Raw genomic sequence first — 15227 nt, forward strand, 5'->3', positions numbered from 1 at the left:
TTTTGATAAAGATGCATGTTCTGTGCACTGAACTGCAGTTTATTTCTTATTCGTCTGCGTCCGTCCTCTTCCTTAGAACATCTTAGATGCGGAAGGAAAGAAAACAACTGAGTAGCTTCTATTACTGTAATTACAGCATGACACTACAGTGATTGAAGAGTAAACCACCTCAGGGGCTGGGGAGAGGAGGGACAAATGCCAAGGGAGTCACCCGTGCCTGTAGGAGGGCAGGTCACAGGGCTTGCAAACAAAGAATGAAAGTTCTCATTACAAAGATTCTTATCTGTTCCTTATAGCAAGCCCAGCATGACCCTGACTTAGAAACTAGTTATTAGTTCATGATTCTATCTGCTCCTGCCCCTCCCAAAAGGAATTATTCTCTCTTCTCAGACCTCCCATAATCCATTAACTATGCCTTTTTTGAGGGATTTAGCATTCCCCATTTTGTATGATGCTTATGTATGTGCAAGTTACTACTTCTACTCAACTTTAATCTCTGTGCTGGCAAGGTCTGTTCTGGTGTGTCTTTGGGTCCCTCATGGCAGATGTACATGCCCACTGTATGCTTCTTTAACATTTATTGAAAGGATGAAGATACAGTTCCATCCCTTGGGAAAAAAATCTTTTATTTATACTGGTTCCTTCAAGAATCTGGGCAGATGGACAAAAAGAATTTTGGTACTATTCTCAATCTCTACACAAGAATGTCTGGCTCTTGGAAATCTCTGTTCAAGTCTCAAGAAAGTGATAACTGCTAAGATCAGTTGATGAAGACCATAGGCAAGGCCTGAGAGGGATGTTTAGAATCAGAGCCAAAAATGAAAGAATACTAAATCCAGCCAGTTCCCTTTCAATCCCCTGTACAGTTTGATCCCAGCTTCTCCTCCCCTATTCATCATTGTCATCCACTCCCTGATGCCACCTGAGCAGAGACCTCATCACTGTGTCTTCCAGTATTTCAGAAGCTCAGGATCTCAATCACTCCCCTCTTCCTTCTAACCTGTACAATGCTTCTGGATTAACTTTCTGAAATTCTTACTTTAATTATATTGAGGAATGAATAAGCAGAGTGGCTGAACACAGAACTTTGGAAATAGTCAGATTGGACTCAGTCCCAGCCCTACCATGTATTAAACCTCAATTATCTCATCTGTAAAATGATGATAATAATAGTACCTGCCTCCCAGGCAGTGGTAAACACTAAATGAAGTATTATGTATGTTTCCTAAAATACCAGGCTCCTTGCAAGGCTTCAAGAGATGTTAAGAAACAGAAAAACAAACAAACAAACAAACAAACAAAAAAAAAAACAATTTCCCTCTTCCCAAATCCACAATACCAAATCTGCAATTCTTAATGCTTACAAGCTATTTCCCTTTGCCTGGCATCCCCAGTCCTCCAGGATGTAAGTACTCCACACCCCCCACCAACCCCTATGAGTCACCCTCTGCTTTAGCCAGGATCACACCATTTCTCCATTTCAGAGAGCTGGACTTTTCCCTCTACTGACCTAAATCCTGTCATCCAACAGCTGGGTAAATATTTGGGAACAATCTTTATGAGCCCCCTACTCAGAATATATTTTAAGATATAGTCCAAATTGATTCAAGAATTCAATGTTTTATATATGTGTGTGGGTGTATTGGTGTGGGTGTGCATGTGTATGTGAACACAAACGAAAAACAAGATAAAATTAATCTGTTATTATTGTGGCTACAGCTTCTCATATATAAGAGCAAAAGAAAAATAAAAAGTGACTAGATTTGACCACACAAAAGCTAAATATCCCTGCCTCTAAAAACGCACCACAAACAAAAGTAAAAAATCAAATGAGAACAAAAAAATGATTGCACCATATATGCTAAGCAAAGATTAATAATTTATAAAGAGCTGTTACCAATCAATAGGAGGAAAATGCCAATGGAAAAATAGGCACTTAAAGTAGCAAACCACAGAAAAAGGAATACATAAGATAAAGAAATATATAGGAAAATGCTATCCTTATAATAATCAGATAAAATCAGAGTAAAGCCCAAAGTTCCACTTTGATCTCCCAAAAAGGAACAGGCCCTTTGCAGCCAGTAGCAACCAGTTATTGGCAGACCAGCAAATAAACAGGATGTCTCACACCGGTGGGATGGTCATCAAGCACAACCTGCCTTGAAAGCGGCTATGACAAGATGCACAAAAGGTTTTAAAATGTGGATAAATTTTGACCAGTAATTCTACCTTTAGGAAAATTACTCTTAAAAGATAGATGAGCACCAAGATTTCTGTATAAAGATTTTTATCACAGTGTTTTCTGAAATGGAAAAAAAAAAAAAGGAACAGCTGACACTTCCAACAGGAAGATGTTGAAAAGAAGTGAGAGCATATCACTTGATTGAATGCTGTGCAGTCACTTGAGATCATATTTTAGAAGAATATTTAATAAAAATAGCCACAACATATTTTAAGTTAAAAATTTAGGCAGGATTCCAAATTTGTAATATATTCCCAGAGGAAAAAACTGGGGAGATATCATGGAAATGCTAAGCAGTTATCTCAGTAAGGAAGAATTACCAAGAATCATAATTTTGTTATCATTTCTTTTCTGTGTAGGGAAAAAGTGATTGTAAATGAAATACAGCCAAATGGATCCTCTCCTGGCTTCAGAGTTAGCTCAAAGTCGCTCATCTCCCATGAAGTCTACCCTGACTACTCCAGACCTCAGTGAACTACTCATCCTTTACACTCTTTTAAGCCATTATTATTCATGTTCTACAATCACACATTTGATCATATGCTTCCTGTTATTGCTATCTAATTATTCAAGGCTTGAAAGTATTAGTTCTTCAGCAAGAGTTCATTCAAGAACCACTCATAGCTAGATCTACCTCACCCTCAGCAGACTGTCTTTCCCAAGACTGCTGCAACAATTTTTCCCATCCTACGTACTCTTCTTATATTGGCATCGACAGTCCTCCTACAAAAAGGCAGGGTCGGGGATCCCTGGGTGGCTCAGCGGTTTAGCGCCTGCCTTTGGCCCAGGGCGTGATCCTGGAGTCCCGGGATCGAGTCCTGGGATCGAGTCCCGGGATCGAGTCCCGCATCAGGCTCAAGGCATGGAGCCTGCTTCTCCCTCCTCCTGTGTCTCTGCCTCTCTCTCTCTCTATGTCTATCATAAGTAATAAATAAATAAATATTTTTTTAAAAAGGCAGGGTCTATGTCCTCTACCCTTAAATTTGAGCAAGGCTCTGACTCTAGCAGAAACAAGGCCATCTGACTTCTGAGACCAGGACATAAAAGACAATAGTACTTTCCACCCAGTTCTCCCGGAATGCTCTTTTTTAGAACCCAACTTCCATTCAATGAGGAAGCCCAGCCCATATGGAGAGTCCATGTGTAGGTGTTCATCAAGCTAAGAGCCCTAGCTGAAGTTCCAGTCAACAAATGTAGAGCAACAGCCACCAATATGCAAATTAGATAGCCTTTGTCATGACTCTGATCTCACCCATTATCTGCCTGCAATTACATGAGAGACTCTCAAAAGAACTGCCTAGTTGAGCCTAGTCAATCTCCAAACTTTGAGAGATTATAAAAATAAAATGATTGTTGGAGCACATGGATGGCACAGTCATTTAAACATCCAACTCTTGATTTCAGCTCAGGTTATGTGCTCAGCATGGAGTTTGCTTGTCCCTCTCCCTCCCCCTGCTTGTTTCTCTCTCTCTCTCTCTCTCTCTCTCTCCTCCCTCCCTCCTTCCCTCCCTCTCTCTCTTGGTCTCTCCCGCTCTCTCTCACAAAATCACTAAAATAAATACATAAATAAATATCTTTAAACAAACAAAAACTAAAACAATTATTATATTTTCAATCATTAAGTTTTGGGGTAATTTGTCACAGCATGTGATAGAAATTATTTACACTTCCTTTTTTTCTTTGCTGCCTCACTGATCTCCTTTCTGGAACACTTTAAATCCTAAAACCATTGGCCTACAAAAAGTAACTCATGCATATTTGTTATATAAATGAATGGGTGAATTAATGAATGAATAAAAGTTCTAAACATCATTGTTTTCCTTAGTTCCAAACTTATGCATGCTAATGAGTCTTCTTAGAACTTTCTGACCTGAGAGAAGCAGCATATTCTGAACTTGCTTCCTTCTACATACTTCCTTTCAGTTACACCTCCAACTATCCAGCATGCAGAAAAGTTTTGCTCACTGTAAAAGAAGAGTTAATGTAGCAAGAGGACCGATGAAAAAACTCATGGCTCTGAACTTGCCCCTTTCTCGCACCTTCCAGGAAAAAACGGGCACTCTTTAGCAACCAACATGTTACAGAGATACTGCTATCCTCCTACCTTCAGTCAATAGGATGCCAGCTATAGACCTACAAGCCCCAAAAAAGCAGACAGACCCCTCAGTCCCATTAAGCCATCATTGCCAAAGCCCTGCCACTTGGTGCCACCTATGTGGTGTTGTTTGAAGGACAAAGGGTCTTCTCTATGCTAATCCACCATTTCAGATGCTCTCATAGGGTAAGCATTTTCTCCTCTAGGCTCTTTCATTAAAGAGAAATTCCCTGGAAAGGGAGCAGGCATTCACAATGTGAAGGAACCACCAGCAGCAATATTGTTATTTTGCCCTAACATTTGCATAGTGAATGTGTTCCTGTGAGTTTGTCCCCAGACTGAAGGAGTAATTGTGCACAAATGTGGCAGGGATTAGTGAATGAGGACATCCACAGGGAAGAAAAAAATCAAAAGAAGGGAAATATAGGAGCTCTGAAATCAAGCTTCTCACATTTCATAATCTCACCAAAATTAGTTGATGCTGCTAGGGTTTCTCTCTACCTAATGGGAACTGATTAAATCTGGTTTGTCATCTATTTTTTATGTTTTTGATAATAAGTGAAATTGGGATTACCTGGGACTAGTGTCACAACCCTTGTTTACTGGGTTTCAGAAGACCCTTAACTTGCACCTTGCTGTTGGGGGTGCCATCAATGCCATAAGCAGGAGTCAGCTAGACCTCAAAGTTTATTTGCTCTGATGCTGTCATCTCACCAGGTGGGCCTAATGACCTGGGAAAGGTAAGGATGTCATGATTTAAGGGTGGAAATAGGGAAGTAGAAGGACCTATTGCAAGCACAGCCTTACATGAAATGATCTTTGAAGGCAGTGGGATCGTCTCAGATCCTGAAGAATAATTCAGTGATTGACTTTTCTCATCCCTCCTCTCTAGACTGTGTTCAGGGCAAGAAGAACAGGAGGATGACTGGCTCTCTCTTGTATTAACCCAATATTTGAGAGGTTTCTTTGTTTGTGGCTACTAATACACTGATCTGGGCTCACTATGTAACCCACCAAAGCCAGTGCCATGGTGCAGTATACTTGATCTACTTGACACTAAGTATTTGATTTAACAGAAGAAAAAACTGACCACAGGCATAAAGGATTTCCTTTCCCCTTTTCCCAGGGGTTGATTTTTTTTTTCCTGCCAAAAATCCACTTGTAAGACAAAAAAATCAAGTTCAAGTCAAGGTTGGTCCCCTAGATTTCTCAGCAAATTTCTAAAATTGAGCTCCCTGCCATTGTCATCACCATCATCACCATGTGCCAACATTCTCCATCCTTCCTGTCACCCAACCAGGTTGGCCTCATTACCATCACCATCTCCATCATTAGTGCCAATTAATCATCACCATTAACATCATCAGAATAATGGCCTTAGCAAACCCCAACTGGGAAAGGCCTGTTCCCATCGCTGCAGGAATTTCCATATTAAGACTTCCAAGCCCGCGAGCTCTGGAATATACTAATGGAGAGAAACCGTGTTGGAAAAGACCCCTGGGAGAAGCCGGGAGGGAAAGCATGCCCCAGTCGCCTCTCAAAATATCCAGCAAGCAGCCATCGGGGAGCATGTGCCCGTTCTTTGAACTCCCTCAAAGTATCTTTCATCTGTTCTAAATCCAGGATCATCTTTGTACAGGGCTTGCTGTTTCTGGATAAATCCTTGGCCCTTGTTCAAGCCCTGGACTGTGTCAGGATGTTCCACAGACCCCAGCAGGAAAGCATTGCTAAATGAGCCTTTCCAGCGGGACCCCTTTCTAGTGACACGGATTCCAAATCCCAGCCCAGAGCGTCTGCACTCAGCAGTACGACAAGGCAGCAACCGACATCGAATTCTCATTTCAACGCCCATCTTCCTGGAGGAGGCCCCCACACCCACTGCAAGAGAGTCCGCAGCTGATACTTCTTTCCTAGGGCACTCTATTTTCGGCTTCATATCATATCACCGACTCTCTATCCCTGTGGAGCAAGCTGGCGAAACATTTTTTTTCCTTGCCTAAGCATTTGCTTTGTATCTGATTCAAATCTCTAACCTGAAAATGGGGAGAGCAAGCCAACAAGACACCAGGAGGGCCTCCTTCTCTGCCCATACACCAAACCTCAGTCCCAAGACTTGCAGTGTGAGATTCAGCTGATATGCTCCCCTCTCTGCAACCCCATCTCATCTCCCATTGTCAGAGAAAGAGCTTTGCATCATCACCTGCTTCCCTAGGGGTAGCAAAAGACTAGCCCCGTTCTCCTATGAGTATTACCCAAATTAAACACCTCCCTTTGGTATTTGTTTTTTTTTTTTTTTCCTGGTTGTCAAATGAGTTTTTATCAAAACATTTTCAAAAATAAATGAATAAACAATTTCCTTTGTAGTTCCTAACTAGTGGGGCATTATACCAGGTCCCACTGTTGCTGTCACCTATGAGGTCACGAAGGCAGCAGCCATCCACATTGCATCCTACAGACCGTACAGTCCTCAGGATCTCTTCAATGGTTCCAGAGAGTTCTCTGGCTAAAGATCAGTGCTGCGCCTATCAGGCAACACTGACAGTGTCATCAAAAGTGGTATTTCCACTGAGCTTAATGTTTTTTTGCTTCTTTCTGCCTCTGGGGTAGTTCCTCAAGGACTTTGATGATCAGGGCAGAGGCAGGAGGTGCCATGTCAATCTGGGCCAGTCTATTCAAAATGGTCAGGCCCCTGCAATCCTCAGACCTGACCAGTCACCTGCTGCCTTGGCAATGTCATCATCAACTGTTTTTGGAGACAAGCCCAGGGGACCGAGGACAGACATGGCACTGACTTCCCCACAGTGCACTCCAGGTACACTACTTTAATCTCCTTGAGGTCAAACGTGGGCGGCATAGCAGACGCAGCTGGTGTAGGATGAACCCGGATGCAGGATAACTAAAGAAAGTTGCAGGTTGACCTCCTCGAGCCAAAAGCTGAGAGCTCCCCTGATATTTTTATACAGCCTCTACTTTTCATTGCATTTTTATCTAATGTGTCGTGTAAGCCACAACTAAATGTGAGCAAAGCCAAGTGATCTTACTCCCATTTTACAATGAGAAACCAGACTCAGAATAGTGGGTATCTCTTTCAAGGTCTTGGCTATCTGGAAAGCAGCCGCTTTGGGACTGGACCCCAGATGTCCTAACTGCTGGAGCTAGATTCCTCACACTTCCCACGCACTGCCGTGTGGAATGAACATGAGTAAATCACTAAACAAGCCTAAAACCAGTGGGAGCAAGAAAACTATGAATGGATTGTGAAATGTGAGTGGATCATGAGAAGTATCCACTTAAATCTGCCTCATGCCAGAATTGGTGATACTGTCACTCTAAAACACAGAAGGCCCCAGGCTACTTGGAGTCACAGACACCCTACCAAAGACATCAGTGCTGGGAGAAAAGAAGACTCAGAAGTCAGCTTACAAAACATCTCCATTTTACAAATAAGAGCAATGCCCACATGCTCATGAACTATTGCAGGCTTCTCCAGGGGCAAACCAAATGCCTGTATCCAGAAGCTTTTCTTTCAGGATTTTACTCCCTCCTTTTATAAGAAGGACATGACCTCTTCACAGTGGTAGAGGCCCAGGCACTTCACTGTGAGCCAGATTGGCCGTTGGCCACAGCCACAGGCAGAGGAATGGAACATCCAGCCAATGAACTTGAGTCACTAGGACAAACATTCTATGAAATCATCTCTTCAGCAGCCTACCACTGTGCCTGAACTTTCATCACTAAGTACTAGTTCCATAGATTATGGCACAGGAGACCACAGTCCAAATGTAAAACTGCCACAGGATTATTGATAGCCAGAGCAACAACAGCCTCGTGTAACTTCATCAAATGACCTTGGCAAAGGGCAGGGCCAGGAAGTGATGGAACACAGGACAGGCAGGTTTTGACAGAAAGCAGAGGGGATAGGTAGCCCCTGCCCTGAAACTCGAAGCTTCAACAAAGAAAATCCTCCTCAGTCTGGAGGCCAGCCCTGGGTTCTTAGACAGTAAAAGGATCCAAAGGAGGGGAGAAGTGAAGTGATGAAGTTATACGGATAGAGAAACCCTCTTGGGCCAAGTAGTAAAAACCCACACAAACTGGCTTAAGCATTAATAAAATAAAATAAGGGAAATAATAAACTGAAATATATTGGCTTTGAAACCCAAAGGTCCTAAGGTGCACTGGCCCAAGGCCCAGCTGGCTCTCTCCTCTGCCTGGCTCTGATTTCCTCTGGGCTGGCTGCAGCCCGCTCACGGAAAGCAGACACTGTCCACTGCAGCTCCATCCTGGTATGCCCCTCCACTTGGCAGCTCCTGCAGAAAAAGAGCTCCTCCTACCAAGTGTAAAGATGGGCTCTGATTGGCTAACCTCAGACCACATGCTCCCTCCTTAACTAATCACTAAATTCTGCCTGGCGAGGTCTGATCAAGCGCTCTCCCCAGAACTGTGTTGAACTGACTGCCCTGATTCACAAGGCGGTTCGGCCTCTGCAAGGTCGGTCATCAGACATTTCCCTCACCTCTGCAGTTGTCTGCCACACAGTGGGGGTCCTTGGAGGCCAGCACTCCCAATTAGGGATACTTCTGCCATCATGACTGCCTGATGCTATTCTCAGAAATGTCACAGTTTCTGGCGGGCCCCAGAAAGTCCAGGGTCTTGGGCCTGGCACCAGGGAGCAAACTGCTGGAAGGAAACCCAGGGCCCTCTCAGTTCTGAGCAGTACAGCTCCTCAGGAAGGGAACTCTCTATCGGAAGTAGCCTTATGTGTTTCATCATCTTGTTTGCTGCCTTTGTCCTTCGTTATAAATATCAGCTCTGTGAGGTCAGAGATGGAAGGTTCCCCTGCTTGCAGAATTCCCAGCATGGAGAATGGGTGGTACCTGGCTATCTAAGCTATGGGCACAGCCAGCATTTCAGCTTATACCACTGAAGTGTGAAGTAGCCCCAAGGCTGTCCTCAATTTCACCTCTACTCAGTCTGGCACTGCTGCTGGGCCCCAGGTACAACCATGAATAATCACATCCCTTCCCATGGGTCACCTGAACATAAGAGACACATATATAGCTTTCACTTTCAGGGTTCCAGGAGGTGGGGGACCTGCACTACCCTACCCTCACCAAGACCTACTTACCTTTGCCAAGGTAAGCCATGGAGTTCTAACTACTCAAGTGTAATGCTAGACGGAGCAACAGCTGAAGGCAGCTCCAGGCAAGTCCTGGGTGGTCCAGATCACTGCCAGTGTGAGTGGGGCAGGAGGAGGCCAAGAGCACCAGGAGGAGTCTGGGAAGCTGCAAGGAAGTCCTGCTGGTGGGAAAAGAGAGCAGGAGAACAAGAAGGAGAGATGGCAAACAGCTTGAGCAAAGCTTTGCTTCCCCTCCCAGGTATCTGTGTCTAGGAGGCCATGATGGGGGAGAGGGTTAGGGGGAGGTTGCTGCTGTTGTGTTCCTTCTGGCACAGACACACCTATAATCACGGGCTCCATCAAACTCCCTGGCCCCATGTGGAGGCTGCTCTCCATGGTGAGAACCTCCGCTCCAGACCAGAGTTGCCTAGCAACTCAGGGTCCTAAAGAGAAAGCATAAAAGCAGAGGAGCCAGAAAGGCAAGGGCAGAGGGGAGTGGGCTGGCAGAGAAAGGAGATAACCAGGAGGAAGCAGCTCTGCGTTCAGGCTCAAAACACAGGGCAGCTTTTCAAGTCCTTAGGGTCTCTCCATACCAGCTCCTGGTGTCCCCTCACCCTGAATTAGATGCCTGATGCCCCAGCACTGAAGGTATTTCTCTGTCAAACCACTTACCTCCATTGAGATGCAAATCCTATGGGCCTGAGCCATCCCACATCAGTATGGGAAGAATTTATCAGACCCTCTTGGGGAGGAGAAAAGGTGAAATGTAGAAATGCAGTCTGGTCAGGGCAGAGAGCTGCTGGGGCAGAGGACACTTTTTGAAGCTCTCTACCTCCACACAAACTGATTTAAAAAAAAAAATTCAGAAAGGTAATTTGGCTGTTTCCAAATTCCACATTCCTAGACCCAACCAAACCCTAAAAAAGGGTATACCTAAGGATAGAGAGACAAGTGACAAGCAAGCAAGGAACTCAAAGCTTAAAGAATATTGAGCTGATAGAGAATTGAGGAAGGGAAGGGAAGGGAGGGGAAGGGAGGGAAGGGGAGGGGAGGAGAGGGGAGGGGACAAGTGTGCCCCTGGCATCATTCCTACAGCTACCTGTTGTGTGTTTGATTAACAGTCTCATATATCAGCTCAGCCTAGAGTCTTCATTCATTCATTGCTTTCAAATTAGAGCAGTTCTGTCCTCCACGTTCCCATGGTTTGAGTGGTGTGCAGTGTGCATGTGTGTGAATGTGTGTGTTGGGGGAGAATATCTGTGTTTGTTGGCCAAGGGAATGAAGGGGCACCCACAGTACATGCAGGTGGAGTCTGACTGGTTTTAACCGTATGGGTTCAAGCTAGAAAACAGTCTGATACTAAAAAACTGATAGTAAATATTAAACTGACATTAAATAAAGAACTGACTCAAAAGCCAGAAGTCCCTGGAAACTTTGGAAATGTCTGACAACTTTGGTTTGTTTGCAGGGCCTCTATCTGGTTTTGTTCTTAGGACTAGTGTGCTTAGTAGAGAGAGAGTCTGAGATCAGAGTCTCTTTCCACTTAGCTACCCAGAGCATCCTGTGATTATCAAAGCATCCCCACCATGGCTGTGGTTGGATTTCATATTTATCTCAAGTGGGCTGGTCTCCTCTGCAGTGGGTAACCCATTTTCAGGGCAAGACATAAGACCCGGTCATCAGAAGTGTGGTCTCTGCCTGACATCTAATGATCTGGGAAAGGTGCTGACAGGGAAGGGACCATGTGGGTTGCCCTCTCTACTCCTCACTTCTGTCCTAATCAGGTTTCTCATCACCCCAGACTGTGAATTTTCATTCTCATTCCTGGCCTTTGTGCTGTGCCTTCCATCAGGAACATTATCTCTTCTCTTGCTCTGCCTCTTCAGACCCTCTGCATCTTGCCTGGGAGCCTCTGCACCCCATGACTGACCCCTCCACTGTCTCCCCTCAAACTGTATGTGCAACTCACTTCATGGGAATTATATTCTATCTTATAATTGTTTGCATCTGAGTTTCATCTTCCCAACTGAGGCAGGAGATTACTACAGATGCACTTCCCTCTTTGACACCTCCTCCCCAACTCTAGTCCTTGGCTTAGACCCAGGCCCTTAAAAAAACTTGCTTCTGGGACACCTGGGTGGCTCAGTGGTTGAGCCACCTGCCTTCAGCTCAGGGCGTGATCCCGGGGTCCTGGGATCAAGTCCCGCATCAGGCTCCCCTCAGGGAGCCTGCTTCTCCCTCTGCCTATGTCTCTGCCTCTCTCTCTGGGTCTCTCATGAATAAATAAAATCTTAAAAAACAAAACAAAACAAAACAAAAAAACCCTGCTTCCATTGAATTAGCCATAGTAGTCCTGCTGGAAGACTTGCAATCAGATGGCTAGCAATGTACACAAGCAAAGGACTTGAGTGTTTACACGGAGCCACTTCCCATGAATCATAGAACTGGAAACTCACAATACTCCTTTGAGGAAAGCAGGAAAGGGCTTATTATCCCCATGTTACAGATAAGGAAGGCGAGGTTGAGATTCATGGTTTACTCTGAAGTCACACAGGCAGGTGAGGGAATCCAGCCAGCCACTCTTCTCACTCCTCTCCTACAGGGGGCCAGAGCCCTTCCTTAGGGCCAATCCTGTCCTCATCTCAACTGTTTGTTCTCCTCAGAGCTCAATGCCTTCCAAGTGATGGCCCTCCAGCTGTGTTCTAACTACCCTTTATATCCAAAACCCCAACAGCAGTGCTAAATCCTTGGTCATACTTCTACCCCAGAAACACTTCAAAGAGTTTAGAATTTTGATCACTGCTATTAAAGGTCAATAACTTGATAAGGAATTCAAATATGAATACTTAAAAGGAAATCTGAGTTACAATCCCGTAATCCACTTGTCTCCCCAAGCCCAAATGGCAGAATTTCAGGAGAAAGATCACTGAGCCCTGTGCTTGCTATCCAGCATGAGGGCCACCAGCCACAGGAAGCTATTGAGCACTAAAGAAGTGAACGATCACAATTGAGATGTGATTTAATTGTAAGTAAATGTGGCATTTTAGAGAGTATGAAAAAAGAACGTAAAATATCTCAATTTTTATAATAATATTAAAATTAGAATATTTTAGATTGAATCAAATTGTCAAAGTGAATAGAATTAATTTCATCTGCTTCTTTTTACTTTTTTAAATATGGCTAGTAATGGGGTGCCTGGATAGTTCAATGGTTAAGCACCTGCTTTTGGCTCAGGGTGTGTTCCCAGGGTCCTGGGATGGAGTCCTCACATCAGGTTCCCTGTGGGGAGCCTGCTTCTCCCTCTGCCCATGTCTCTACCTGTCTTTGTGGGTCTCTCATGAATAAATAAAATCTTTTAAATAAATAAATAAATAAATAAATAAATAAATAAATAAATAAAGCTAGTAGTAAATTTTATATTACATATGTGGCTTGCATTTGTAGCTCACATTATACTTCTATTGGACAGTGCTGATATGGACAAAAGTGCTTTTCCAGTACTTTTCAAATCACTCCATGAATATGCTCAGATTGTGCTTGAGGTCCCATTATCTGAAGCAATAAGAATTCAGAGCAGTCCTTCTAGAAATTCCGTCCCAAAAGGTGCCCCTAGCAGTCAGCTTCTCCAGCCTCCAATGTTGCTGGAGTCCAGCAGAGCAAGCCCAGACTAAATTCCCCAAGCCAGGCTCACAGTCTGGGCTTGGCATCCTCCAACTCTCTCTCCTCTTGCATAGCCTGGCCTGGCTCCTTAGGGAAAACCCCCAGTTAAAGTTATGTTTTAGAATTTGCCAAGCTGGGATGCCTGAGTGGTGCAGTGGTTGAGCGTCTGCCTTCGGCTCAGGGCGTGGTCCTGGAGTCCCGGGATCGAGTCCTGCGTCGGGCTTCCCGCATGGAGCCTGCTTCTCCCTCTGCCTATATCTCTGCCTCTCTCTCTGTCTCTCATGAATAAATAAATAAAATATTTTTAAAAATTAAAAAAAAAATAGAATTTGCCAAGCTGCTTTTTGGAGCACTGAGAGGCTATGCCTTAGAAGACCTCTGATGTCTTCTAAGAGGTTGCCAGCTTTGACCATAGAAAAGGTATCAGAACAAAGAACTGTTTAAAGCAAGGTTAATATTTGATTAGAGTGGAAGCTGGGGCCTATCTTGAGTGGGTTTTTGCAGGGAAAAGACCCCTTCCTTAAATAGTATGTAACCCAAACCTTCTGAGCTGTGCTGGGAAAAGAATCTATTTATGACAAGGGACTTCTGCCTAGGGTCTCAAGTATGCCTCTGAAGTTCATCTTTGTCTTAGGAATGCAGATATTGTTACCAGCATGATGACCTAAAGATGATACCTTTACACTCTTCCCTATATGCTTAAGACAGAAATGACCACATGCTGGCTACCCAAGATATCCCAACACAAGATTGGATCACCAAACAAAGCTTTATTAAAAACAGAAGGTAATAAAAAAAAAAAAACAAAAACAAACAAACAAACAAAAAAACACAGAAGGTAATAGGAGGGAAGAAGAACATAAAATGAGGAGGTATATGGCCTTCTGTAAGGGAGCTTTCTTCCAGTTCCTCAGCCTGCCTCCCTTAGATGGACACTATCATTCACCTTCTCTACCCAGAACCATGTATCTCAATTCCTGAGAGCACCTCCCAAAAGACTCAGGACAATAGAGAGATGCAAAACACCTCAGATATACCTGGGGCCTATCTCCACAGTTCTGGCTCCTGTCTAGAGCTCCACTATTCTCCATGAGCTACTCTCACATGGACACTACCTACCCAACAACAGAACATGTTGCTGGCCTGGACAGAATTACCAATCTCCTGCAAACACTCACACCAGTTACTGTATATCCAGTGCTCTCTCTCCCTAGGCAGAGGCCCTCAGGTTCCTTCTCTCATACTTCCCTTATTTTGACACTTTCTATGGGGTCTCGCCATCTGCCTATCCAAAGGTCTAAATTTAAGATACTAACTCAGACTAGGTTAGAGTCAATTAAATTGGATCAACAAATAGTAATTGACCATCTGGTAGTAAAATTTGTCCTAGTGTGTCCTATATGTGCTGTGTACATAGAACCAGTTAATATGGTCCTGCCTCCATTGTATATATAATAGTTAGAAAGATCATCAATAAGCAAAATTAAATCACAACTTAAAAAAATGAAATTCAAAACAACAATGGATAGCTTTTTATCTTAGACTTTGGAAGTCTTCTAGTTAATTTATGTACCTGGTGCAGTCTCTGCAGCATAGAGGGAGGGGGAATGACCTGCTGAGACTCAGAGCCAGCACTATCACTACTTAGCTATGGGGCTCCTGGTAGTGCAAGCCCCCTGTCCTCCTAGGCCTCACTTTCATCTACCCTCATATTTTAAAGGTGAGGCATGGACTAGATGATCTTTCAGAGTACTTACAACTCTAGCCTCCTAGGATGCTGTGATCTACCCTCTTAGCATCCCCACAAAGGTACCTGGTCATTGTGTCAGTCCTTCAATAACATGGAGCTCCCTCCTTGGAAAATCTTGGTTGCTTCAGAGTTCTTCTTAGGAGCTGACATTTCACTCTCTCTAATTTCCATCTGCAAATTGACACCAAGTAAATGAGCAGATACAAGTTGCTCTGGGTTTCAGAGAAGGCCAGAGCTTGTCAAGTTGGAGAAGTGAACAGCTAGTTCAGAGAGAAGAGGAAATTTCAGTAGAGACTTGAAAAATGGCTAGTATTGGACATGCAAAAGGCAAAAGGATGAACAGAGCAAAATCAATGCAAAAGAT

The 15227-nt window shown here is 44.0% G+C and overlaps 2 long non-coding RNA genes across 4 annotated transcripts in view; one reads left to right on the forward strand and one right to left on the reverse strand.

The window, feature by feature from the left end:
* Nucleotides 1-15227, reverse strand: part of LOC111096770 — a 331553-nt gene that overhangs the window by 232281 nt on the left and 84045 nt on the right. The gene's annotated exons all lie outside the window — the stretch shown is intronic.
* Nucleotides 1-15227, forward strand: part of LOC111096769 — a 29766-nt gene that overhangs the window by 12215 nt on the left and 2324 nt on the right. Inside the window, exon 3 of one of the 3 annotated variants that reach the window (XR_005362493.1) lies at nucleotides 4166-4954. The exons of the other annotated variants lie outside the window; for them this stretch is intronic. This is a non-coding gene — a long non-coding RNA (uncharacterized LOC111096769). Of the gene's footprint in view, nucleotides 1-4165; nucleotides 4955-15227 lie in introns of those variants that run through there. 3 annotated transcript variants of the gene reach the window in all.

Source organism: Canis lupus, chromosome 7, assembly GCF_011100685.1.
Source record: "Canis lupus familiaris isolate Mischka breed German Shepherd chromosome 7, alternate assembly UU_Cfam_GSD_1.0, whole genome shotgun sequence".
NCBI classification, from domain to species: domain Eukaryota; kingdom Metazoa; phylum Chordata; class Mammalia; order Carnivora; family Canidae; genus Canis; species Canis lupus.